Source organism: Pleurodeles waltl, chromosome 5 (genome assembly GCF_031143425.1).
Source record: "Pleurodeles waltl isolate 20211129_DDA chromosome 5, aPleWal1.hap1.20221129, whole genome shotgun sequence".
NCBI lineage: Eukaryota > Metazoa > Chordata > Amphibia > Caudata > Salamandridae > Pleurodeles > Pleurodeles waltl.
Window position 1 is genome coordinate 1,322,871,165 of NC_090444.1, and position 25,885 is coordinate 1,322,897,049.

The window sequence follows — 25,885 nt, forward strand, 5'->3', positions numbered from 1 at the left end:
TCTGCAAATATCCAGCAGTCAAATCAAATGTACTGAGATACTTTAAGGCAGCCAGAGTATCTATCAGCTCATCTGCCCTAGGACATCTGCCCTGGAGATTGAGTCTTTGGTACCAAGACTACAGGACTAGCCCAAGGGCTGTCTGAAGGCTCAATGACTCCTAAGTGAAGCAACTTTTGCACTTCTGATAGTTTACTTTTTACTGGCAGAATGGCACCAATGTCAATGGTGTGTTCACGCCAGGTGGTTTGGCCAGGGATCAAGGAAAGCAGTTCGGAGAACTGACCCAGAAGATTTTTACACTCATCCATTTGCTGGTCAGAGAGACAGCAAGAACTACTCTCTCCACTGAGCCATCTACTGGGCTGTGGGAGAAGAGGTCAGAGAGAGGGTCACTCTCTTCTTCTTGACCTTCACCAGTGGCCGTGAGTTAAGTCATGTCAGCCCTGTCATAGTAAGGTTCAGGCGATTCACAAGAATCACCCTGTGGGTGCTTCTGGGAGTGCCTAGGTCAACTGAGTAGGTGATCTCACCTTTGTTCTCCACAATAGTGTAAGGATCATTCCACTTATCTTGGGGTGCCCAGGGAGCCAAAGGCTCCAGGACCCACACTTTCTGTTCTGGCTGGTAGACAGCACATCCTTTTGATCATGCCCCTGCTTTTGCATTTCTTGGCTGGCCTCAGGTGTTTTTTTTTTTATATACTCTCTTCATGCCATTCTGGATCTTAGACCTGGTACATGTTTGTGTCCTGTTTGGGTATTTTCAGAGGGTGCTCCCTACCCTCTCTCACAAGGGCAAGTGGACCCCTATTAGAATGGGCAAACAAAAGCTCAAAGGCGTAATAGCCCACTTCCTTCTCTGGAACATCCCTGTAGGGGAAGAGGTGGCAAGAGGAGGCAAGGCAATAAGACATCCCATCTCCTCCTGAGTTTTTCTGAGAGTCCCATGATAATGCAGTTGAGAGTTTGGTTGAATCTCTCAACTAACCCATGTGTTGGTGAATGATAAGGGGTGGTGAATTTATGTTACTCCACACTCCTTCCACATGGCTTCAAGGTATGCAGACATGAAGTTGGCACCTCTGTCTGATACCACCTCCTTAGGAAAACCCACCTTGGAAAAGATTTCCAGGAGGGCCTTGGCCACTGCAGGAGCTGTAGTGGTCCTAAGGGGAATTACCTCTGGGTACCTAATGGCATGGCCCACCGCCACCAGTATAAACCTGTTTCCAGATGCAGTTAGAGGGTCCAGGGGCCCAAAAATAATGTCCACCCCCTACCCTCTTAAAGGGTACCCTGCCACTGGTAGTGGAATATGGGCAGCCTTTGGGGTGTCACCTGTCTTGCTACTGGCTTGACAGGTAACACAGGAGTGACAAAACCCCTTTGTATCCTCAGATATGTGAGGCCAGTGAAAGCGAGGGACAAGTCTGTCCCAAGTCTTGCTTTGCCCCAAATGGCCTGTGTAGGAAGTTGGCTCTGTATGCACTATTTCAAAGTAAGGAATAGTATGCACAGAGTCCAAGGGTTCCCCTTAGAGGTAAGATAGTGGCAAAAAGAGATAATACTAATGCTCTATTTTGTGGTAGTGTGGTCGAGCAGTAGGGTTATCAAAGGAGTAGTGTTAAGCATTTGTTGTACATACACACAGGCAATAAATGAGAAAACACACACTCAGAGACAATTCCAGCCAATAGGTTTTTGTATAGAAAAATATATTTTCTTAGTTCATTTTAAGAACCACAGGTTCAAATTCTACATGTAATATCTCGTTTGAAAGGTATTGCAGGTAAGTACTCTAGGAACTTTGAATAATTACAATAGCATATATACTTTTTACATAAAACACATTTAGCTGTTTTAAAAGTGGACACTTAGTGCAATTTTCACAGTTCCTGGGGGAGATAAAGTATTGTTAGGCTTTGCAGGTAAGTACACCACCTACGGGGTTAAGATTGGGGTCCAAGGTAGCCCACCGTTGAGGGTTCAGAGCAACCCCAAAGTCACCACACCAGCAGCTCAGGGCCGGTCAGGTGCAGAGTTCAAAGTGGTGCCCAAAACACATAGGCTTCAATGGAGAGAAGGGGGTGCCCCGGTTCCGGTCTGCCAGCAGGTAAGTACCCGCGTCTTCGGAGGGCAGACCAGGGGGGTTTTGTAGGGTACCGGGGGGGACACAAGTCCACACAAAAAGTACACCCTCAGCAGCGCGGGGGCGGCCGGGTGCAGTGTGCAAACAGGCGTCGGGTTTCCAATGGGAGTCAATGGGAGCAAGGGGTCTCTTCAGCGGTGCAGGCAGGCAAGGGGGGGGGCTCCTCGGGGTAGCCACCACCTGGGCAAGGGAGAGGGCCTCCTGGGGGTCACTCCTGCACTGGAGTTCCGATCCTTCATGTGCTGGGGGCTGCGGGTGCAGGGTCTTTTCCAGCCGTCTGGATTTTAGAGTCAGGCAGTCGCGGTCAGGGGGAGCCTCGGGATTCCCTCTGCAGGCGTCGCTGCGGGGGCTCAGGGGGGACAACTTTGGTTACTCACGGTCTTGGAGTCGCCGGAGGGTCCTCCCTGTAGCGTTTTCTCCACCAGTCAAGTCGGGGTCGCCGGGTGCAGTGTTGCAAGTCTCACGCTTCTTGCGGGGATTGCAGGGGTCTTTAAATCTGCTCCTCTGTAACAAAGTTGCAGTCTTTTTGGAACAGGGCCGCTGTCCTCTGGAGTTTCTTGTTCCTCTTGAAGCAGGGCAGTCCTCTGAGGATTCAGAGGTCGCTGGTCCTGGGGAAAGCGTCGCTGGAGCAGGTTTCTTTAGAAGGCAGGAGACAGGCCGGTAGGACTGGGGCCAAAGCAGTTGGTGTCTTCTTTTCTTCTTCTGCAGGGGTTTTCAGCTCAGCAGTCCTTCTTCGGTAAGTTGCAGGAATCTAAATTCTTAGGTTCAGGGGAGCCCTTAAATACTAAATTTAAGGGCGTGTTTAGGTCTGGGGGGTTCGTAGCCAATGGCTACTAGCCCTGAGGGTGGGTACACCCTCTTTGTGCCTCCTCCCAAGGGGGGGGGGTCACATTCCTATCCCTATTGGGGGAATCCTCCATCTGCAAGATGGAGGATTTCTAAAAGTCAGAGTCACCTCAGCTCAGGATACCTTAGGCGCTGTCCTGACTGGCCAGTGACTCCTCCTTGTTTTTCTCATTATCTCTCCTGGACTTGCCGCCAAAAGTGGGGGCTGGGTCCAGGGGGCGGGCATCTCCACTAGCTGGAGTGCCCTGGGGCATTGTAACACGAAGCCTGAGCCTTTTAGGCTCACTGCTAGGTGTTACAGTTCCTGCAGGGGGGAGGTGTGAAGCATCTCCACCCAGAGCAGGCTTTTGTTTCTGTCCCCAGAGAGCACAAAGGCCCTCACCACATGGGGTCAGAAACTCGTCTCTCAGCAGCAGGCTGGCACAGACCAGTCAGTCCTGCACTGAACAATTGGGTAAAATACAGGGGGCATCTCTAAGGTGCCCTCTGTGTGCATTTCTTAATAAATCCAACACTGGCATCAGTGTGGGTTTATTATTCTGAGAAGTTTGGTACCAAACTTCCCAGTATTCAGTGTAGCCATTATGGAGCTGTGGAGTTCGTTTTTGACAGACTCCCAGACCATATTCTCTTATGGCTACCCTGTACTTACAATGTCTAAGGTTTTGCTTAGACACTGTAGGGGCATAGTGCTCATGCACCTATGCCCTCACCTGTGGTATAGTGCACCCTGCCTTAGGGCTGTAAGGCCTGCTAGAGGGGTGACTTACCTATGCCACAGGCAGTGTGAGGTTGGCATGGCACCCTGAGGGGAGTGCCATGTCGACTTAGTCATTTTCTGACCACCACCACACACAAGCTGGCAAGCAGTGTGTCTGTGCTGAGTGAGGGGTCCCTAGGGTGGCATAAGACATGCTGCAGCCCTTAGAGACCTTCCCTGGCATCAGGGCCCTTGGTACCAGGGGTACCAGTTACAAGGGACTTACCTAGGTGCCAGGGGTGTGCCAATTGTGGAAACAATGGTACATTTTAGGTGAAAGAACACGGGTGCTGGGGCCTGGTTAGCAGGGTCCCAGCACACTTCTCAGTCAAGTCAGCATCAGTATCAGGCAAAAAGTGGGGGGTAACTGCAACAGGGAGCCATTTCTTTACAGCCTGCAACGGGAATATAGTGTACCATGGTGATTAAAAACTCCCTAAGCTTTTGAGGAATGACCAACCTCCTGGTGGCACCAGGTTTGGGGCCCCTTGTCTCGGAAGAAAGGTGGTTATTGTCCCAGTAGGCCCTATGGGTCCCGCTGACATCCACTGCTTCCTGAGGTGTAGCTTGCTGCCTCAGACTTTCTGTGGTAGGCTAGGACTTCTTTTCTAGGCTAACTTTCTCCCTGATGGGTCCTCCTGCACCTACAACCTCATCTGTATCAGCTTTAAGCTCCTATGGAGAAGGTACCACCCAATTGGAAGGTTCCTATCAATCAGGAGTGGGACCCTCATCAGAAGCCTGAACAGGAGGTAACTCTTTCCCCAAGCTAAGGTCAGCAACAGCCATGGGGTGGCACTTATTGAGCGTCAATGACTTGGTAAGTGTGACCAAGTAGGTGCTGTTCAGGTGACACACGTTTTTCAGTCACCATTATGACACTGGCCCCTGTATCCCTGTAGTCCTGAGCCTCAAAACCATTGAGAAACAGATGCTGCCTGTACTTACGTATATTAGGGGGACAAGCAGTTAGGGTGGCAAGGTCAATGCCTCCCTCTGAGACCAAAACTACCTAAGTGGTCTCTAACCTAGAGCCCACAATGGTTCCCAGAGCGAGCCCAACTACACTCTTGGGTTGACTAATATTATTGTTTTTGCCACTGCTAGGGGCACTGGGGATAGAAGTGGTAGTAGCAGGGTTGGTGCTCTTTTTGGGACTGGTGCTGTCACCAGCCCTGTGGCCCTTTGCCTACAGATGTAGCACCAAGGTTTCTTGTGGGAAGAGGATTTAGACCCACCTCCAGAAGTGTTTTGTGGGTCTAATGAAGACTCTTACTCTTTCTTGTCCTTAGATTTGTTCTCACCTTCGTCTTGATTCTTGGACGAATCCTTCTTCTTTTGGTCACCGCCTGTTGGTGTGTTTCTACCCACCCTGGTGCAAAACCATTTATCTGTCATCTTTCCCAGTTCTTGGAAAGAGGCCAGATCTGACTCCATCAGGTACTGATGCAGCTTAGCAGATATGCAATTATTAAGAATGCTCTCTCTCACAAGAAGATTGTACACGCCCTGATAATCGTGCTCATTGTTTCCATGGAACCAGTCTTTCAGGTGCTTGACAGAGCTGTCCACAAAATCTACCAAATCCCGGGAGGACTTCTTCCAAGTCTCCCTGAATTTGATTCTATATTCCTCTGTTGTTAATCCAAATCAATTAAGGAGTGCATTCTTAAGTGCTTGATAATTGTCTGCATCTTCCTCCCTGACAGTGAGGAGTTTGTCCCTGCCTTTGTCAGAAAAGGAAAGCCAGAAGATGGCTGCCCTCTGTCTTTGATGGTCCATTTGTACCTTGCTGGCCCTCTCCAAGGATTGAACCACTGAATTTCATCCCCAGCCTTGTAAGGTGGTGACAATTTTACTCAGATTTTTGGAGTCATAGGAGTCCTCCCTGACCCTAGTTTCTCTAAAGCTGTTGCTGCCACCATGGGGTAGCAACCCCAAATTCTGCCTTTCCCTCTCCACTGCCAAGGCCTCCCTAACTGTTGCTGCTGCAGCCTCAGTCTGGCCTCCTATAGCCTCAGTTTGCTGAAATCCCTATCTAGGGACTCTCCCTCTGAGCTAGAGGGGTTAGTCTAATCGGGTGCTGCTGAGATAAGGGTGTGGACAGATGAGGATCTACCCTCGCCCCCCTTCTTGGAGACCTTTTGCCCCAACCCCTCTGGTAGTAAAAGTGGACCTACTGGCATGTCCCCCCGCCCTTCTCACTGCCATGAGTGCTCCGTACAGGACTGATGTTCCCCAGTGTGCACCTACCTACTCTAAGGTGTTAGACACCCTAAAAAGTTAGAAAAGGGCTGTGCTAGACCCAATTTACCTAAACTAGAAGTCTAAAAAAGCCTAACTACCAAGTGTAGTGTACCCTATAGACTAGTGGTGGACTTTCCTGCCCAGTGACAGAGTGGTAAGGCAATTGAAAGTGTCTTATCCCACTGCTGCACCACCAGTGTAGGAAGGCTGGTCTGGTGTGTGGTGGATACCTATGCTGTTTGCACCTTATACCAGTACCAGGTCCAGACAACACCTTATTAGTTAGTGAACAGTGTCTAGGAAGCCAGGGCTCTCTAGTGGTTGCTGTGGTGAGCAGCCAAGACTTATCCAGGAGGAGAGTAAAGCATCTGCAATACCACAGTAGTCACACAGTAACATATCTCAAATGAAAGGAACCACACAGTGTTGCAAAAATAAAGATACTTTTTTACAGTAACACTGAACCTAGATTACTACAGGCAGACCACAAACTGGAGGTTAGAATACACTATATATACATGGTAAGTAGTAGAAATTAGCATAGAAAAACAACAAGCATTGGTAGAAAATAGCTGGACCCTATAGGCGGGCCAAACCATATACTAAAATAGTAGAATGCGAAGTTAGGTCCCCCACCCAGGGACGTGGAGTAGTTAGTAGGCAGCTGGGAGAACTCTGAACCCCAAGAGCTGAATACCTAGATGACCCCCAGCAACCAGGAGAGCAGAGGCAAGTTACCTGGTGTTCCCATAGACTAATAAGGGGGTTTGGAAAATGAAGTTTGGAAGAACGGGATAAGCGCAGTCGGACCCAATGGTGAATTCCAGATGAGGAGGTCCTGCAAAAGAAGGGGACAGAGTCCAGTCCATACAGGAGTGTCCAAGTGGGGCAGAAGCCTCAACCCACCCTTGTGTGGGAGAAAATCCAGGTTGATGTTGGAAGTTGAAGGTCAACTGTGGAGCCCAGGAGCTGCGGAGGAGTCCTTGAAGTTGTGTAGAAGCTGTCCTGCGCCGGTTGCTGGGTCACAGATCGGTCAGTTGTCAGGATGGCCACCAACAAGCAAATGCAAGAGGAGCTGTTGGGCGTTTTGCAGAGCTGTGGAGAACCAGCAAAGTCCTGGGGACTGGACCCTTGGAGGGAAGTCCGGGCTGACCCTCAAAAGGCAGGAGAGCCAGCAGAAGCAGTCATAGCCCCCACAAGCAAAACCACTAAACTGCAGACTAAATCCCCTCTAGTCACTGGGATGAATTTTATGATTTTGAGCTTTCCTCCTCTGCCAGTGCCACACTTATCAACCTTTTGATGCAAAAGTAAATACTGTACCACATCTCCATTGGATTGTGCTGCACCAAAGTCCATACCAGGGAGCCAGACCACTGACTTGGTGGGAATGGAAATGTGAAGAATTTAAAAGAATACACCCTTATTTCCACACCTGCACCAGACCTTTTTGAGGCATGAAGGCTACAAGGCCCACCATGGTGCCCCCATGTAACCCCCCTGGCCAGTGCGCCATGCCCTCTCTTTTATCTGGCTGATGGTCCAGCCAGATCCCACACTCAACCCCTTCAGAAGAGCAAAAAGAGCAAGAGGCAAAATTCCACAACCAGCATTCGTCGTCATATGTGGCTGATTTGTGTTGCAGTTGAAGCTAAAACATGTACAGAGAAAACACAGTTTTGAACAGCGAGGAGTGATTGGCTGTCAGCACGTGCATGGAGCTTCCCTTAAATGTTGTGATCTCTATAGTTGTTTATTGACTGGTCAACTTCACGACTTGTCTGTTTTTTTGCTTGTAAAACCACCATGTGCTCTGCTCCATCTTTCACTGATAGTTAGATTGCAGTTAGTCGCAGTGTGTGTAAAGTAATTGAGAGTGAGTTTTCATATTTCAAACTTGTAAGCTATATTTTTCAGATGTACCGCCTCTTAGTTTGGCTCTTTCCTCTTCCAGGGGAATAGTCATCAAAGTCATAAGCACTGAATATTTCCGCCCCGGAGCGCATATAAACACACACATGTAAATAACATAAATGTATATGTAAAAGTAAAAATTGTTTAGACAATTTTGGTACATATATATCATATACATGTGTAAGCAATCATGGAGTCAATGTTGACAAACAGGCTAAAAATGCCCTATTTTTGTAAAGTTTTTCTTTAATGAAACTCTTGAACTAGAGTTAAAACGTAACTGTAATCATAGAAGAGAGCATAGAAAGTGCTAGCAACCTCCTATAGAGAGAAAACTGCAATGAAAATACAAAGGCATTATTACCCAATAGGCTCCATCCAAATTAACATAGCAGAACCAAGAAAACTAGCGACGTCCCTTTAAGGCCCTGACAACCTCCAGTATCCCACTATGCCTCAGAGGTGAGAGCGAGGTGACAGTTGGGCTACAGTTAGGTCAGTACTTTTTTCGGTGATGAGAGGAGTAGGATAGAAGATTAAATATTCTTTACCTCCAGAATTACGTCCGGGGATGCGGGCGGGTTGCATATGACTTTGATGAGGAGTCCCCTGGAAGAAAACTAGGATTTCCACATATATGTACCAAAATTCTCTACACAATTTTTACTTATACATTTAAGGTATATTCTTGTGTGTTTATATGTGCTAAGGGGGCCCGCACATCGGCAAGAATATTTAGTGCTTATGACTTTGATGGGGATTCCCCTGGAAGAGAACTAGGATTTACAGGTAAGTAACTTATCCTTATCCAGTAAGATTTTTGTCCTAGCATGTACTCATAAACCCTGAGCTCGACAGAGGCCCGTACAGCATATTGCAGATACCTAGAAGCGACTATTGGCTTTTTTGCAATTAGTGCTTCCTGAGTGGGGCAAAAGGAGAGACGTTTGTGCTCTTCTCCTCTTTTAGGCTGGTCAGATTTGCTGTAGTTTCCAGCACCAGTGAGGTAGGGATTTGTGCTAGTGATGGCTACTTACTGTTTCTTTCAGCTTTCCTACTAAATGGTGCCTAAAATACTGTCTTCTCATTTAAGAATGATGGCCCAAAGAATGCTGCTGATGCCTTAGCTACTCTTCCGAAAGGTTGAGCAACCATTTCAAGCTGGCCATTTAGTTTTTGTTGCTTAAATGTATTTTTTGTGCTACGTGTTGTGCTACGTGTTGTGCTTCTCACATAGCCTTAATGAGGCTTGGATCTCTATGCTTTGGGAACTATATGTGTGCCACAGCTTAACTCTTTATTTTGGGGGAACTTTTCTGGTCAGTATTTTTTGGGTCATGCTCCTTATTAAAAAGACTGATTTGTCTATACTGCGTTTAGGAAGCACAGGTTCACTGTAAGGAAATGCCTCCTTGGCATGGTTGCCCCCTGACTTTTTGCCTTTGCTGATGCTATGTTTACAATTGAAAGTGTGCTGAGGCCTGCTAACCAGGCCCCAGCACCAGTGTTCTTTCCCTAACCTGTACTTTTGTATCCACAATTGGCAGACCCTGGCATCCAGATAAGTCCCTTGTAACTGGTACTTCAAGTACCAAGGGCCCTGATGCCAAGGAAGGTCTCTAAGGGCTGCAGCATGTCTTATGCCACCCTGGAGACCTCTCACTCAGCACAGACACACTGCTTGCCAGCTTGTGTGTGCTAGTGAGGACAAAACGAGTAAGTCGACATGGCACTCCCCTCAGGGTGCCATGCCAGCCTCTCACTGCCTATGCAGTATAGGTAAGACACCCCTCTAGCAGGCCTTACAGCCCTAAGGCAGGGTGCACTATACCATAGGTGAGGGTACCAGTGCATGAGCATGATACCCCTACAGTGTCTAAATAAAACCTTAGACATTGTAAGTGCAGGGTAGCCATAAGAGTATATGGTCTGGGAGTCTGTCAAACACGAACTCCACAGCACCATAATGGCTACACTGAAAACTGGGAAGTTTGGTATCAAACTTCTCAGCACAATAAATGCACACTGATGCCAGTGTACATTTTATTGTAAAATACACCACAGAGGGCACCTTAGAGGTGCCCCCTGAAACTTAACCGACTATCTGTGTAGGCTGACTAGTTTTAGCAGCCTGCCACAAACCGAGACATGTTGCTGGCCCCATGGGGAGAGTGCCTTTGTCACTCTGAGGCCAGTAACAAAGCCTGCACTGGGTGGAGATGCTAACACCTCTCCCAGGCAGGAATTGTCACACCTGGCGGTGAGCCTCAAAGGCTCACCTCCTTTGTGCCAACCCAGCAGGACACTCCAGCTAGTGGAGTTGCCCGCCCCCTCCGGCCAGGCCCCACTTTTGGCGGCAAGGCCGGAGAAAATAATGAGAATAACAAGGAGGAGTCACTGGCCAGTCAGGACAGCCCCTAAGGTGTCCTGAGCTGAGGTGACTCTAACTTTTAGAAATCCTCCATCTTGCAGATGGAGGATTCCCCCAATAGGGTTAGGATTGTGACCCCCTCCCCTTGGGAGGAGGCACAAAGAGGGTGTACCCACCCTCAGGGCTAGTAGCCATTGGCTACTAACCCCCCAGACCTAAACACGCCCTTAAATTTAGTATTTAAGGGCTACCCTGAACCCTAGAAAATTAGATTCCTGCAACTACAAGAAGAAGGACTGCCTAGCTGAAACCCCTGCAGCGGAAGACCAGAAGACGACAACTGCCTTGGCTCCAGAAACTCACCGGCCTGTCTCCTGCCTTCCAAAGATCCTGCTCCAGCGACGCCTTCCAAAGGGACCAGCGACCTCGACATCCTCTGAGGACTGCCCCTGCTTCGAAAAGACAAGAAACTCCCGAGGACAGCGGACCTGCTCCAAGAAAAGCTGCAACTTTGTTTCCAGCAGCTTTAAAGAACTCTGCAAGCTCCCCGCAAGAAGCGTGAGACTTGCAACACTGCACCCGGCGACCCCGACTCGGCTGGTGGCGATCCAACCCCTCAGGAGGGACCCCAGGACTACTCTGATACTGTGAGTACCAAAACCTGTCCCCCCTGAGCCCCCACAGCGCCGCCTGCAGAGGGAATCCCGAGGCTTCCCCTGACCGCGACTCTTTGAATCTAAAGTCCCGACGCCTGGGAGAGACCCTGCACCCGCAGCCCCCAGGACCTGAAGGACCGGACTTTCACTGGAGAAGCGACCCCCAGGAGTCCCTCTCCCTTGCCCAAGTGGAGGTTTCCCCGAGGAACCCCCCCCTTGCCTGCCTGCAGCGCTGAAGAGATCCCGAGATCTCTCATAGACTAACATTGCGAACCCGACGCTTGTTTCTACACTGCACCCGGCCGCCCCCGCGCCGCTGAGGGTGAAATTTCTGTGTGGACTTGTGTCCCCCCCGGTGCCCTACAAAACCCCCCTGGTCTGCCCTCCGAAGACGCGGGTACTTACCTGCAAGCAGACCGGAACCGGGGCACCCCCTTCTCTCCATTCTAGCCTAGGTGTTTTGGGCACCACTTTGAACTCTGCACCTGACCGGCCCTGAGCTGCTGGTGTGGTGACTTTGGGGTTGCTCTGAACCCCCAACGGTGGGCTACCTTGGACCAAGAACTGAACCCTGTAAGTGTCTTACTTACCTGGTAAAACTAACAAATACTTACCTCCCCTAGGAACTGTGAAAATTGCACTAAGTGTCCACTTTTAAAACAGCTATTTGTGAATAACTTGAAAAGTATACATGCAATTTTGATGATTTGAAGTTCCTAAAGTACTTACCTGCAATACCTTTCGAATGAGCTATTACATGTAGAATTTGAACCTGTGGTTCTTAAAATAAACTAAGAAAAGATATTTTTCTATATAAAAACCTATTGGCTGGATTTGTCTCTGAGTGTGTGTACCTCATTTATTGTCTATGTGTATGTACAACAAATGCTTAACACTACTCCTTGGATAAGCCTACTGCTCGACCACACTACCACAAAATAGAGCATTAGTATTATCTATTTTTACCACTATTTTACCTCTAAGGGGAACCCTTGGACTCTGTGCATGCTATTCCTTACTTTGAAATAGCACATACAGAGCCAACTTCCTACATTGGTGGATCAGCGGTGGGGTACAAGACTTTGCATTTGCTGGACTACTCGGCCAATACCTGATCACACGACAAATTCCAAAATTGTCATTAGAAATTGATTTTTGCAATTTGAAAAGTTTTCTAAATTCTTAAAAGACCTGCTAGGGCCTTGTGTTAGATCCTGTTTAGCATTTCTTTTAGAGTTTAAAAGTTTGTTAAAAGTTTGAATTAGATTCTAGAATCAGTTTTAGTTTCTTAAAAAGTATTCCAACTTTTAGAAGCATAATGTCTAGCACAGATGTGAATGTGGTGGAACTCGACACCACACCTTACCTCCATCTACAGATGAGAGAGCTAAGGTCACTCTGTAAACTAAAGAAAATAACAATGGGCCCCAAACCTACCAAAATACAGCTCCAAGAGCTTTTGGCAGAGTTTGAAAAGGCCAACCCCTCTGAGGGTGGCAACTCAGAGGAAGAGGATAGTGACTTGGAGGACAATTCCCCCCTACCAGTCCTATCTAGGGAGAACAGGGTCCCTCAAACCCTGACTCCTAAAATAATAGTCAGAGATGCTGGTTCCCTCACAGGAGAGACCAACACCTCTGAAATCACTGAGGATAGCCCCAGTGAAGAGGACATCCAGTTAGCCAGGATGGCCAAAAGATTGGCTTTGGAAAGACAGATCCTAGCCATAGAGAGGGAAAGACAAGAGATGGGCCTAGGACCCATCAATGGTGGCAGCAACATAAATAGGGTCAGAGATTCTCCTGACATGTTGAAAATCCCCAAAGGGATTGTAACTAAATATGAAGATGGTGATGACATCACCAAATGGTTCACAGCTTTTGAGAGGGCTTGTGTAACCAGAAAAGTGAACAGATCTCACTGGGGTGCTCTCCTTTGGGAAATGTTCACAGGAAAGTGTAGGGATAGACTCCTCACACTCTCTGGACAAGATGCAGAATCTTATGACCTCATGAAGGGTACCCTGATTGAGGGCTTTGGATTCTCCACTGAGGAGTACAGGATTAGGTTCAGGGGGGCTCAAAAATCCTCGAGCCAGACCTGGGTTGACTTTGTTGACTACTCAGTGAAAACACTAGATGGTTGGATTCAAGGCAGTGGTGTAAGTAATTATGATGGGCTGTACAATTTATTTGTGAAAGAACACCTGTTAAGTAATTGTTTCAATGATAAACTGCATCAGCATCTGGTAGACCTAGGACCAATTTCTCCCCAAGAATTGGGAAAGAAGGCGGACCATTGGGTCAAGACAAGGGTGTCCAAGACTTCAACAGGGGGTGACCAAAAGAAAGGGGTCACAAAGACTCCCCAGCAGAAGGGTGATGAGACAACCAAAACTAAAAATAGTAAAGAGTCTTCTACAGGCCCCCAAAAACCTGCACAGGAGGGTGGGCCCAGAGCCTCTTCACAAAACAATGGGTACAAGGGTAAAAACTTTGATCCCAAAAAGGCCTGGTGTCATAGCTGTAAACAGCATGGACACCAAACTGGAGACAAGGCCTGTCCCAAGAAAGGTTCCACTCCAAACTCCCATCCAGGTAACACTGGTATGGCTAGTCTCCAAGTGGGATCAACAGTGTGCCCAGAGCAAATCAGGGTCCACACTGAAGCTACTCTAGTTTCTGAGGGTGGGGTGGATTTAGCCACACTAGCTGTCTGGCCGCCTAACATGCAAAAATACAGACAGCAACTCTTAATTAATGGGACTAGAATAGAGGGCCTGAGGGATACAGGTGCCAGTGTCACCATGGTGACAGAGAAACTGGTTTCCCCTGGCCAATACCTGACTGGAAAAACTTACACAGTCACCAACGCTGACAATCAGAGAAAAGTACATCCCATGGCAATGGTTACTTTAGAATGGGGAGGGGTCAATGGCCTGAAGCAGGTGGTGGTCTCCTCAAATATCCCAGTGGACTGTCTGCTTGGAAATGACCTGGAGTCCTCAGCATGGGCTGAGGTAGAGCTAAAAACCCATGCAGCAATGCTGGGTATCCCTGAACTGGTGTGTGTGAAAACGAGAGCACAATGCAAGGCACAGGGTGAAAAAGTAGAGCTGGAGTCTGGAAAAATGGCCCAGCCTACCAAGAGAACAGGAAAGTCAGTTGGGAAACCAACTGCAACACAGCAAAAGAAAGGGAACCTCTCTTCTCAGGAAGAAGTTCTGCCCTCTGAGGGAACTGAGCCTTTGGAGCTTGAACCTTATCAGGTTGAGCTCTTAGGCCCAGGGGGACCCTCAAGGGAGGAGCTGTGTAAGGGACAAGAAACCTGTCCCTCTCTTGAAGGCCTTAGGCAGCAAGCTGCTGAAGAGTCCAAAGGCAAGAAAAATGGAACACATAGGGTCTATTGGGAAGATGGGCTCCTGTACACTGAGGCCAGAGACCCCAAACCTGGTGCCACTAGGAGAGTGGTAGTGCCTCAGCTGTTCAGAGAGTTCATCCTAACATTGGCCCATGACATTCCCCTTGCTGGACATTTGGGACAAACCAAGACGTGGGAGAGGTTAGTCAACCACTTCTACTGGCCCAATATGTCCAACATGGTTAAGGAGTTTTGCCTCTCCTGCCCCACCTGTCAAGCCAGTGGTAAGACAGGTGGGCACCCAAAGGCCCCCCTCATTCCACTTCCAGTGGTGGGGGTGCCCTTTGAAAGAGTGGGTGTGGACATAGTTGGTCCACTGGAACCTCCCACAGCCTCAGGAAATATGTATATCCTGGTAGTAGTGGATCATGCTACCAGGTATCCTGAAGCTATTCCCCTTAGGTCGACTACTGCCCCTGCAGTAGCCAAGGCCCTCATTGGTATCTTTACCAGAGTGGGTTTCCCTAAGGAGGTGGTGTCTGACAGAGGTACCAACTTCATGTCAGCATACCTAAAACACATGTGGAATGAGTGTGGAGTGACTTATAAATTCACTACACCTTACCATCCACAAACTAATGGCTTAGTTGAGAGATTCAACAAGACATTAAAGGGCATGATCATGGGGCTCCCAGAAAAACTCAAAAGGAGATGGGATGTCCTCCTGCCATGTCTGCTTTTCGCTTACAGGGAGGTACCACAGAAGGGAGTAGGGTTCTCACCCTTTGAACTTCTGTTTGGTCATCCTGTAAGGGGACCACTTGCCCTTGTTAAAGAAGGCTGGGAGAGACCTCTCCATGAGCCTAAACAGGACATAGTGGACTATGTACTTGGCCTTCGCTCTAGAATGGCAGAGTACATGGAAAAGGCAACCAAAAACCTTGAGGCCAGCCAACAACTCCAGAAGTTTTGGTATGACCAAAAGGCTGCACTGGTTGAGTTCCAACCAGGGCAGAAAGTCTGGGTTCTGGAGCCTGTGGCTCCCAGGGCACTCCAGGACAAATGGAGTGGCCCTTACCCAGTGCTAGAGAGGAAGAGTCAGGTCACCTACCTGGTGGACCTGGGCACAAGCAGGAGCCCCAAGAGGGTGATCCATGTAAACCGCCTTAAGCTCTTCCACGACAGGGCTGATGTCAATCTGTTGATGGTAACAGATGAGGATCAGGAGGCAGAGAGTGAACCTCTCCCTGATCTTCTGTCATCAGACCCAAAAGATGGTACAGTAGATGGAGTGATCTACTCAGACACCCTCTCTGGCCAACAGCAAGCTGATTGTAGGAGAGTCCTACAACAGTTTCCTGAACTCTTCTCCTTAACCCCTGGTCAGACACACCTGTGTACCCATGATGTGGACACAGGAGACAGCATGCCTGTCAAAAACAAAATCTTTAGACAGTCTGACCATGTTAAGGAAAGCATCAAGGTGGAAGTCCACAAGATGCTGGAATTGGGAGTCATTGAGCGCTCTGACAGCCCCTGGGCTAGCCCAGTGGTCTTAGTCCCCAAACCTCACACCACAGATGGAAAGAAAGAGATGAGGTTTTGTGTGGACTACAGAGGGCTCAATTCTGTCACCAAGACAGATGCTCATCCAATTCCAAGAGCTGATGAGCTCATTGATAAATTAGGTGCTGCCAAATTTCTAAGTACCTTTGACTTGACAGCAGGGTACTGGCAAATAAAAATGGCACCTGGAGCAAAAGAAAAGACAGCATTCTCCACACCTGATGGGCATTATCAGTTTACTGTTATGCCCTTTGGTTTAAAGAATGCCCCTGCCACCTTCCAAAGGTTGGTGAATCAAGTCCTTGCTGGCTTGGAGTCCTTTAGCACAGCTTATCTTGATGATATTGCTGTCTTTAGCTCCACCTGGCAGGATCACCTGGTCCACCTGAGGAAGGTTTTGAAGGCTCTGCAATCTGCAGGCCTCTCTATCAAGGCATCCAAATGCCAGATAGGGCAGGGAACTGTGGTTTACTTGGGACACCTTGTAGGTGGAGGCCAAGTTCAACCACTCCAACCCAAGATCCAGACTATTCTGGACTGGGTAGCTCCAAAAACCCAGACTCAAGTCAGGGCATTCCTTGGCTTGACTGGGTACTACAGGAGGTTTGTGAAGGGGTATGGATCCATTGTGACAGCCCTCACTGAGCTCACCTCCAAGAAAATGCCCAAGAAAGTGAACTGGACTGTGGACTGCCAACAGGCCTTTGACACCCTGAAACAGGCAATGTGCTCAGCACCAGTTCTCAAAGCTCCAGATTATTCTAAGCAGTTCATTGTGCAGACTGATGCCTCTGAACATGGGATAGGGGCAGTTTTGTCCCAAACAAATGATGATGGCCTTGACCAGCCTGTTGCTTTCATTAGCAGGAGGTTACTCCCCAGGGAGCAGCGTTGGAGTGCCATTGAGAGGGAGGCCTTTGCTGTGGTCTGGTCCCTGAAGAAGCTGAGACCATACCTCTTTGGGACTCACTTCCTAGTTCAAACTGACCACAGACCTCTCAAATGGCTGATGCAAATGAAAGGTGAAAATCCTAAACTGTTGAGGTGGTCCATCTCCCTACAGGGAATGGACTTTATAGTGGAACACAGACCTGGGACTGCCCATGCCAATGCAGATGGCCTTTCCAGGTTCTTCCACTTAGAAAATGAAGACTCTCTTGGGAAAGGTTAGTCTCATCCTCTTTCGTTTGGGGGGGGGTTGTGTAAGGAAATGCCTCCTTGGCATGGTTGCCCCCTGACTTTTTGCCTTTGCTGATGCTATGTTTACAATTGAAAGTGTGCTGAGGCCTGCTAACCAGGCCCCAGCACCAGTGTTCTTTCCCTAACCTGTACTTTTGTATCCACAATTGGCAGACCCTGGCATCCAGATAAGTCCCTTGTAACTGGTACTTCAAGTACCAAGGGCCCTGATGCCAAGGAAGGTCTCTAAGGGCTGCAGCATGTCTTATGCCACCCTGGAGACCTCTCACTCAGCACAGACACACTGCTTGCCAGCTTGTGTGTGCTAGTGAGGACAAAACGAGTAAGTCGACATGGCACTCCCCTCAGGGTGCCATGCCAGCCTCTCACTGCCTATGCAGTATAGGTAAGACACCCCTCTAGCAGGCCTTACAGCCCTAAGGCAGGGTGCACTATACCATAGGTGAGGGTACCAGTGCATGAGCATGATACCCCTACAGTGTCTAAATAAAACCTTAGACATTGTAAGTGCAGGGTAGCCATAAGAGTATATGGTCTGGGAGTCTGTCAAACACGAACTCCACAGCACCATAATGGCTACACTGAAAACTGGGAAGTTTGGTATCAAACTTCTCAGCACAATAAATGCACACTGATGCCAGTGTACATTTTATTGTAAAATACACCACAGAGGGCACCTTAGAGGTGCCCCCTGAAACTTAACCGACTATCTGTGTAGGCTGACTAGTTTTAGCAGCCTGCCACAAACCGAGACATGTTGCTGGCCCCATGGGGAGAGTGCCTTTGTCACTCTGAGGCCAGTAACAAAGCCTGCACTGGGTGGAGATGCTAACACCTCTCCCAGGCAGGAATTGTCACACCTGGCGGTGAGCCTCAAAGGCTCACCTCCTTTGTGCCAACCCAGCAGGACACTCCAGCTAGTGGAGTTGCCCGCCCCCTCCGGCCAGGCCCCACTTTTGGCGGCAAGGCCGGAGAAAATAATGAGAATAACAAGGAGGAGTCACTGGCCAGTCAGGACAGCCCCTAAGGTGTCCTGAGCTGAGGTGACTCTAACTTTTAGAAATCCTCCATCTTGCAGATGGAGGATTCCCCCAATAGGGTTAGGATTGTGACCCCCTCCCCTTGGGAGGAGGCACAAAGAGGGTGTACCCACCCTCAGGGCTAGTAGCCATTGGCTACTAACCCCCCAGACCTAAACACGCCCTTAAATTTAGTATTTAAGGGCTACCCTGAACCCTAGAAAATTAGATTCCTGCAACTACAAGAAGAAGGACTGCCTAGCTGAAACCCCTGCAGCGGAAGACCAGAAGACGACAACTGCCTTGGCTCCAGAAACTCACCGGCCTGTCTCCTGCCTTCCAAAGATCCTGCTCCAGCGACGCCTTCCAAAGGGACCAGCGACCTCGACATCCTCTGAGGACTGCCCCTGCTTCGAAAAGACAAGAAACTCCCGAGGACAGCGGACCTGCTCCAAGAAAAGCTGCAACTTTGTTTCCAGCAGCTTTAAAGAACTCTGCAAGCTCCCCGCAAGAAGCGTGAGACTTGCAACACTGCACCCGGCGACCCCGACTCGGCTGGTGGCGATCCAACCCCTCAGGAGGGACCCCAGGACTACTCTGATACTGTGAGTACCAAAACCTGTCCCCCCTGAGCCCCCACAGCGCCGCCTGCAGAGGGAATCCCGAGGCTTCCCCTGACCGCGACTCTTTGAATCTAAAGTCCCGACGCCTGGGAGAGACCCTGCACCCGCAGCCCCCAGGACCTGAAGGACCGGACTTTCACTGGAGAAGCGACCCCCAGGAGTCCCTCTCCCTTGCCCAAGTGGAGGTTTCCCCGAGGAACCCCCCCCTTGCCTGCCTGCAGCGCTGAAGAGATCCCGAGATCTCTCATAGACTAACATTGCGAACCCGACGCTTGTTTCTACACTGCACCCGGCCGCCCCCGCGCCGCTGAGGGTGAAATTTCTGTGTGGACTTGTGTCCCCCCCGGTGCCCTACAAAACCCCCCTGGTCTGCCCTCCGAAGACGCGGGTACTTACCTGCAAGCAGACCGGAACCGGGGCACCCCCTTCTCTCCATTCTAGCCTAGGTGTTTTGGGCACCACTTTGAACTCTGCACCTGACCGGCCCTGAGCTGCTGGTGTGGTGACTTTGGGGTTGCTCTGAACCCCCAACGGTGGGCTACCTTGGACCAAGAACTGAACCCTGTAAGTGTCTTACTTACCTGGTAAAACTAACAAATACTTACCTCCCCTAGGAACTGTGAAAATTGCACTAAGTGTCCACTTTTAAAACAGCTATTTGTGAATAACTTGAAAAGTATACATGCAATTTTGATGATTTGAAGTTCCTAAAGTACTTACCTGCAATACCTTTCGAATGAGCTATTACATGTAGAATTTGAACCTGTGGTTCTTAAAATAAACTAAGAAAAGATATTTTTCTATATAAAAACCTATTGGCTGGATTTGTCTCTGAGTGTGTGTACCTCATTTATTGTCTATGTGTATGTACAACAAATGCTTAACACTACTCCTTGGATAAGCCTACTGCTCGACCACACTACCACAAAATAGAGCATTAGTATTATCTATTTTTACCACTATTTTACCTCTAAGGGGAACCCTTGGACTCTGTGCATGCTATTCCTTACTTTGAAATAGCACATACAGAGCCAACTTCCTACATTCACTGTCTGATCGAAAAAGGTGGACTACGCTCCTGTACATGTGGTGTAAAAGCTAGCGTCAGTCTGAGTAATGATGAGACAATCCCGAAGCTGACTTCATGAGGAGAATTCATACAGATCTGTCTCCTGAAATCTGTTTGGCTTTGCACACATGGCTATTGCTTACCGATTGCAACTAAATGGAGTTCTCATAAAGATCAGTTATGGTGGTTCTTGTGAATAGGGCAGTGATTAGACCTAAAGTGTGCTTTTAAAGGTTGACACACTTTATGCAGCAACAATTGCTACAATGTTCCTTTTGTATTGACCACATGTAGAAGCTTATTGATTATCAAATGGCCCCTGTTGTTTTATATGCCAAGCTCATATACTTATGGTAGTTAACTCAAGCATTTGTCCCAAATTTCAAATCATAGACAATCATTCCTGAGAAATATTCAGTTGATCTATGTCAGCCGTACAAGCTGCGTCAGGTAATGCTGTCATCAAACCGCCAAATCTAATGGCCAAAATGCTCCTAGTAAGACGTCTTGCCGCAGTCATACAACTATCTTTCAGCACCCGAAGCACTCTTCTAACATCTTGTTGTATTCCTCTGCACTTTTGGCATGAATTCAGTTATCGTCCTGAATGCTTTTACTGGCTGGAGATTTTAAATTGGCTGCAGTATTAGCTTTTGAAAAATAATAATCACAAATTTGACTCAGAATAATATATGCAAATATTTATAAGCACCAAATGGTGTAATAAAGGTAGTCAAGTTTTGAGAATTGGCTTCAAGTGTCTCTTGATGATGTGCTGCATTAATATATGTATTGTTGTAAAATACCTGGCATCACTTACCGTGTCTAACATTTCCGGTATTTTGGAAAGTGGATGAGATAAGTAACACTATTCTTCTTTAGTGAGTACCAATTAACCCACTCCTCTTTTCACCTTCACTAAGGCAGCAGAAATCATCTGTGATACAGCAACAGACTTCATAATCTCTTGTTCACACATCACCCAAAAGCTCCCTCGACTCACCCTTAAGATTAAGTTGCACATCTTTTGTGTTAGACAGGATAGCACCTTTCTGCAAAATGTGTGCTCAAAACCTTTTATACAACCAACGTTGACATAGAAAACATCTCCAAAACATTTCAAAATATATTTCACTGCCAGAGGCATCTATCTGCTCCACCAGCAACACTTTGTTTCTGTACGTGGTGTCAGTGTGGTCCCTAATCAAACCACCTAATTAGGTGTGTGTTGTTAGATCCATTTTTGTGTAACTGCCCCTGTCCCTAATCTCCTAAGTGGTCTTCATATTAGCCCTAAATATTGATGTAGTACTCAGAAAGGGCTACACACTTGAGATAGGCGGTCTTCAACTGCACATTCATCAGAAATTCTTTGAACATGCATTGAGATAAAATAGTTGACGGTAAAGCTGAATCAGTAATACCTCTTTATCTGCTGCTAACATCCATCGTGATACTCCTTTATTCACATCATTTATTTTCTCCTTTCTGTGACTTAATCTCACTGTGCTATCATGTTCCCTAAACGCACTTTTAAAAGTGGCCAATATTTTGCACTCCTTTCCCACTGCTGGACAATCAGAATAGCTTACCTCATGTCCTTGAACCACATTTTAAACAGATAGCTCCCTTTCTCCCTTCCATTGCATAAGACCTTATTTCCCTTTACACACAACATTGACAGTAGCGTGAATCAATTATGCTCTTTCTTGCGAAAGCCCGAGCAGGTTACCTTAACTTCTCGAACTGCTTGGCTGTTGTAATATTTTCTTCAGGTTTGGATTTTGGCCGCAGAGCAATCTTTCATGAACATTTTTCGAATGAGCATTAGTCTTAATTTGGCCTCTGACATATCGGTCTATGCAGATTCCAGTTTCACTGTGTATCAGCTGGAAATCCTTAGTGCAGCCATATATTTGTCATTAGATTCATACTTCCCTTGTTTTTACTTAAAGCTGTGAACTGTTACTTTGAAACTTGGTCCTATTAAATTGCTATTTCTTTTGATTCACAGCTCCAGTGTACTCCTGCCACTTGTCAAATTCAGCTGATTTTGGCTCAAATTCCAGTAAGTGATCATATTTCTTTGTCCCTCAGCACCCAGGGAATTAAACCGTGCTTCAAATCGCTTTCCATCAATGGCTACCAAGAGATGTTTGAAAGCTCTGTGCTATTGTTTTCGCTTAGTTTTTTTTTTGCCTGCATGGTGGAAATTTCCACTAGGTGGTTCCGCACTCTGCAGCGCTGCCATGGTTAAGCCCCACAGTTTCTCTTTAGCTTTTCATTGCACTTTGTGAAAATAACTGACACTAGTTTGCAACTTCCACAAAACTAGTCCCAGTGGTATTCATTTATTGTGTCCCCATAGCATTTAATTCAGTAAGCCGTAATTGCATGCTAGTCTTGTTGTGCCAGTATAAGTTATCACTCGTCTTTTAGAACATTGGACGTTTTTGTGTCTACGATTTAGCGTGTAAACAAAAAAGGACCACTGAATTTTCTGACCTTGCTTCTTGGTGCAACTGCATACTTTGTATTGTAGGTCAGCCCCAATGTTCGCATGCTGTGATGTGTGTGCCTGACCTCGACTGATCAGCACTTTATTGCTCTGGCTGTCCTCACTCGAGCAGTATGTTAGATATCCACAGCCTTCCTGCCTGTGACGCTCCCCTCTGTTGGACTGCAGGTGTCCTGTCTGCCGCCCGCTGCACTTGATGTACTTTTTCTCGTTCTCTGGAACTGGTTCTTCGGTTGGCCACTTTTCTCCCAACTTTACACAACAGGCTCAAATCCGCTGATATTCATCGCAGAAAGGATGTGGTGATTTACACCTACAAGCAAATCGATTATTCAGAAAGAAATCTTGAACAGTTTTGTGATGGGTGTGTGAAGTAGTTTGCTTGTAATTGTCAAGAGCCTGTGCGAATACTGCCACCAGTTGGGATCCAGGCTGCAACTAATGGCCCCAGCCGGAATCTATAACATACTCATCTTTTAGGAAGTGAGAAGTTCTGGGATTCCGACGAGCACATCAATGCAAACTCCAAAAGTAAATGGTAACCTGTAAAGCCATACTACCGCCACAGAAGAATACAATAATTTGCTCTTGTTCAACAAAACTGTTTGCAGACAAGGGGAAATATGCTCACTAAACTGCAGACTCAATCCCCTCTAGGCAGTAGGATGAATTGTGTGATTTAGAGCTTTCCTCTTCTGCTAATACCTCACTAACGAGTATCAGCCTTTCGACGCAAAACTAAATACTGTTTTACGTCTCCATTGAATTGTGCTGCACCAAAGTCCATACCAGGGAATCAGATCACTGACTTGGTAGGAAAGACAGAGTGAAGAATGTAAGGAATGCACCCTTATTTCCACCCCTGCACCAGACCCTTTTTCGGCATGGAGGCTACAAGGCCTACCATGGGGCTCCCATGTAACCCCTGCGACATAACCTCTCTGTTATCTGGCTCATGGTCCAGCCAGATTCCATACACCACCCCTTTAGAAGGGGGAGAAGACTAAGAGGCAAAATGCCACACCCAGGATCGTCGCCGTATGTGGCTGGTTTGTGTCGCAGTTGAAGATAAAACTTGTAGAAAGAAAACATAATTTTGAACCTCGAGCAGTGATTGGCTGTCCGCACGGGCATGGGGCATCCCTTAATATTGTGGTCTCTCTAGTTGTTTGACTGGTCGACTTAATGACCTGTCCGTTTTTTTGCATATAAAACCATCAGGTGCTCTGCTCCATCTTTCACTGATGATACTTTTAGATTGCAGTCAGTCGCAGAGTGTGCACAGTAATTGTGAGTTTTCATGTTTAACTTGTAGGTTATATTTTTCAAATGTACCGCCTCTAAGTTGTGCTCTTTTATCTAGTAAGCTTTCTGTTCCTCTCCTTAATTCTTCACTCTGCTATTCCTTTCCCCCAGCCTTCGCGCCCTCAGGCAAATGAGTAGTGTGACTTAACTATTTGTCAGTGCCCCCTATATTTATTCTTACTTTGCTCGTTGCGTCTACCTTTCAGTTGTTCCTTTGTGACTTACAGGATTGAAGTGGCAATGTCTTAAGCCATGCCCATTCATGTTTCTCGGTCATGTGTTGTGCTCCTCCATCCTCGTTCCCTATCACCCATTGATTGCTGCCACTATGGGCCCGTCTGGCGATGATGATACACTTGCCCTCACTGAGAGCGAATGTTCGATAATGAGAAACCTACCATGTACTCAATGACCCTGAGCTGGACAGGGGCCCGTACAACATATTGCAGGTATACCTAGAAGCTACTATAGGTGTATTTGCAAGTAGAGCTTCCTGAGTGGGGCAAAAGGAGAGACGTTTGTGCTCTTCTCCTCTTTCAGTCTGTTCAGATTTGCTTTAGTTTCCAGCGCCAGTGAGGTAGGGATTTGCAAGGGTGATGAGTATTTACTGTTTCTTTCAACTCATCTACTAAATGGTGCCTAAAATACTGTCTTCTCATTTAGAAATGATGGCCCAAAGAAGGCTGCTGTTGTCTTAGCTACTTTTCCGAAAGGTAAGCAACCTTTTCAAGCTGGCCATTTATATTTTGTTGCTTAAATGTATTTTATTGTGCAATGTGGTGTGCTTCTCACATAGCTTTCGTAAGGCTTGGATCTCCATGCTTTGGAAACTATATGTGTGCCATAGCTTAACTCTTTATTTTGGGGGAACTTTTCTGGTCAGTATTTTGTTGGATATGCTCCGTATTTGAAAGACTGATTTGTCTATACTGCTTTTAGGAAGCACAGGTTCACTGTCTGATCGAAAAAGGTGGACTACGCTCCTGTACATGTGGTGTAAAAGCTAGCGTCAGTCTGAGTAAAGATGAGGCAATCCCGAAGCTGACTTCATGAGGAGAATTCATACAGATCTGACTCCTGAAATCTGTTTGGCTTTGCACACATGGCTATTGCTTACCGATTGCAACTAAGTGGAGTTCTCATAAAGATCAGATATGGTGGTTCTTGTGACTAGGGCAGTGATTAGACCTAAAGTGTGCTTTTAAAGGTTGACGCACTTTATGCAGCAACAATTGCTACAGCGTTCCGTTTGTATTGACCACATGTAGAAGCTTATTGATTATCAAATGGCTCTTGTTGTTTCATTTGCCAAGCTCGTATACTGTGGTGGTTAACCCAAACATTTGTCCCAAATCTCAAATCATAGACATTAATTCCTAAGAACAATTCCGTTGATCTTTGTCAGACGTACAAGATGCGTCAGTTAATGCTATCACCAAACCACCAAATCTAATGGCCAAAATGCCCCTAGTAAGACCTCAAGAACTTGCAGTTCTGTCTTGTCACAGTCATACTACTATCTTTCAGCACCCCATGCACTCTTGCTAATATTCTATTGTATTCCTCTGCCCTTTTGGCATGAATTCAGTTATGGTCCTGAAAGCTTTTACTGGGTGGAGATTTTAAATTGGCTGCAGTATTAACTTTTGAAAAATAGTAATCTCGAATGTGATTCAGAATGATATATGCAAATATTTATAAGCACCAAATGGTGTAACAAAGGTAGTCAAGTTTTGAGAATTGGCGTCAAGTGTCTCTGAATGATGTGCTGCATTAATACGTGTATTGTTGTAACATACCTGGCATCACTCATCGTGTCTAACATTTCTGGTATTTTGGAAAGTGGATGATGATAACTACACTATTCTTGTTCAGTGAGTGCCAGTGAACCCACTCCTCTTTTCGCCTTCACTAAGGCAGCAGAAATCAACTGTGATACAGCAACAGGCTTAATAATCTCTTGGTCACACATCACCCAAAAGCTCCCTCATTTCACCCCTAAGATTGAGTTGCACATCTCTTGTGTTCAACAGGATGGCACCTTTCTGCAAAATGTGTGCTCAAAACCTTTTATACAAAGAACTTTGTCATAGAAAACATCTCCAAAACATTTCAAAATATATTTCACTGGCAGAGGCATTTATCTGCTCCACCAGCAACACTTTGTTTCTGTACGTGGTGTCAGTGTGGTCCCTAATCAACCCACGTAATTAGGTGTGTGTTGTCAGATACATTATTGTGTAACTGCCCCTGTCCTTAATCTCCTAAGTGGTCTTCATA

The 25,885-nt window shown here is 47.1% G+C and overlaps 1 long non-coding RNA gene and 3 other non-coding genes across 4 annotated transcripts in view; all 4 read left to right on the forward strand.

Moving 5' to 3' along the window:
• LOC138296449 (uncharacterized) overlaps positions 1–25,885 on the forward strand; it is an 83,514-nt gene that overhangs the window by 26,310 nt on the left and 31,319 nt on the right. Inside the window, exons 3-4 of the long non-coding RNA XR_011203831.1 lie at positions 21,797–21,850; positions 24,269–24,318. This is a non-coding gene — a long non-coding RNA (uncharacterized lncRNA). The remainder of the gene's footprint in view (positions 1–21,796; positions 21,851–24,268; positions 24,319–25,885) is intronic.
• LOC138297959 (small nucleolar RNA SNORD50) lies at positions 19,825–19,892 on the forward strand. Its single transcript, XR_011204497.1, has one exon. It is a non-coding gene; the product is annotated as a small nucleolar RNA SNORD50 (small nucleolar RNA).
• Positions 23,943–24,029, forward strand: LOC138297939 (small nucleolar RNA SNORD103/SNORD85). The gene has a single exon (XR_011204478.1). It is a non-coding gene; the product is annotated as a small nucleolar RNA SNORD103/SNORD85 (small nucleolar RNA).
• Positions 24,622–24,689, forward strand: LOC138297961 (small nucleolar RNA SNORD50). Its single transcript, XR_011204499.1, has one exon. It is a non-coding gene; the product is annotated as a small nucleolar RNA SNORD50 (small nucleolar RNA).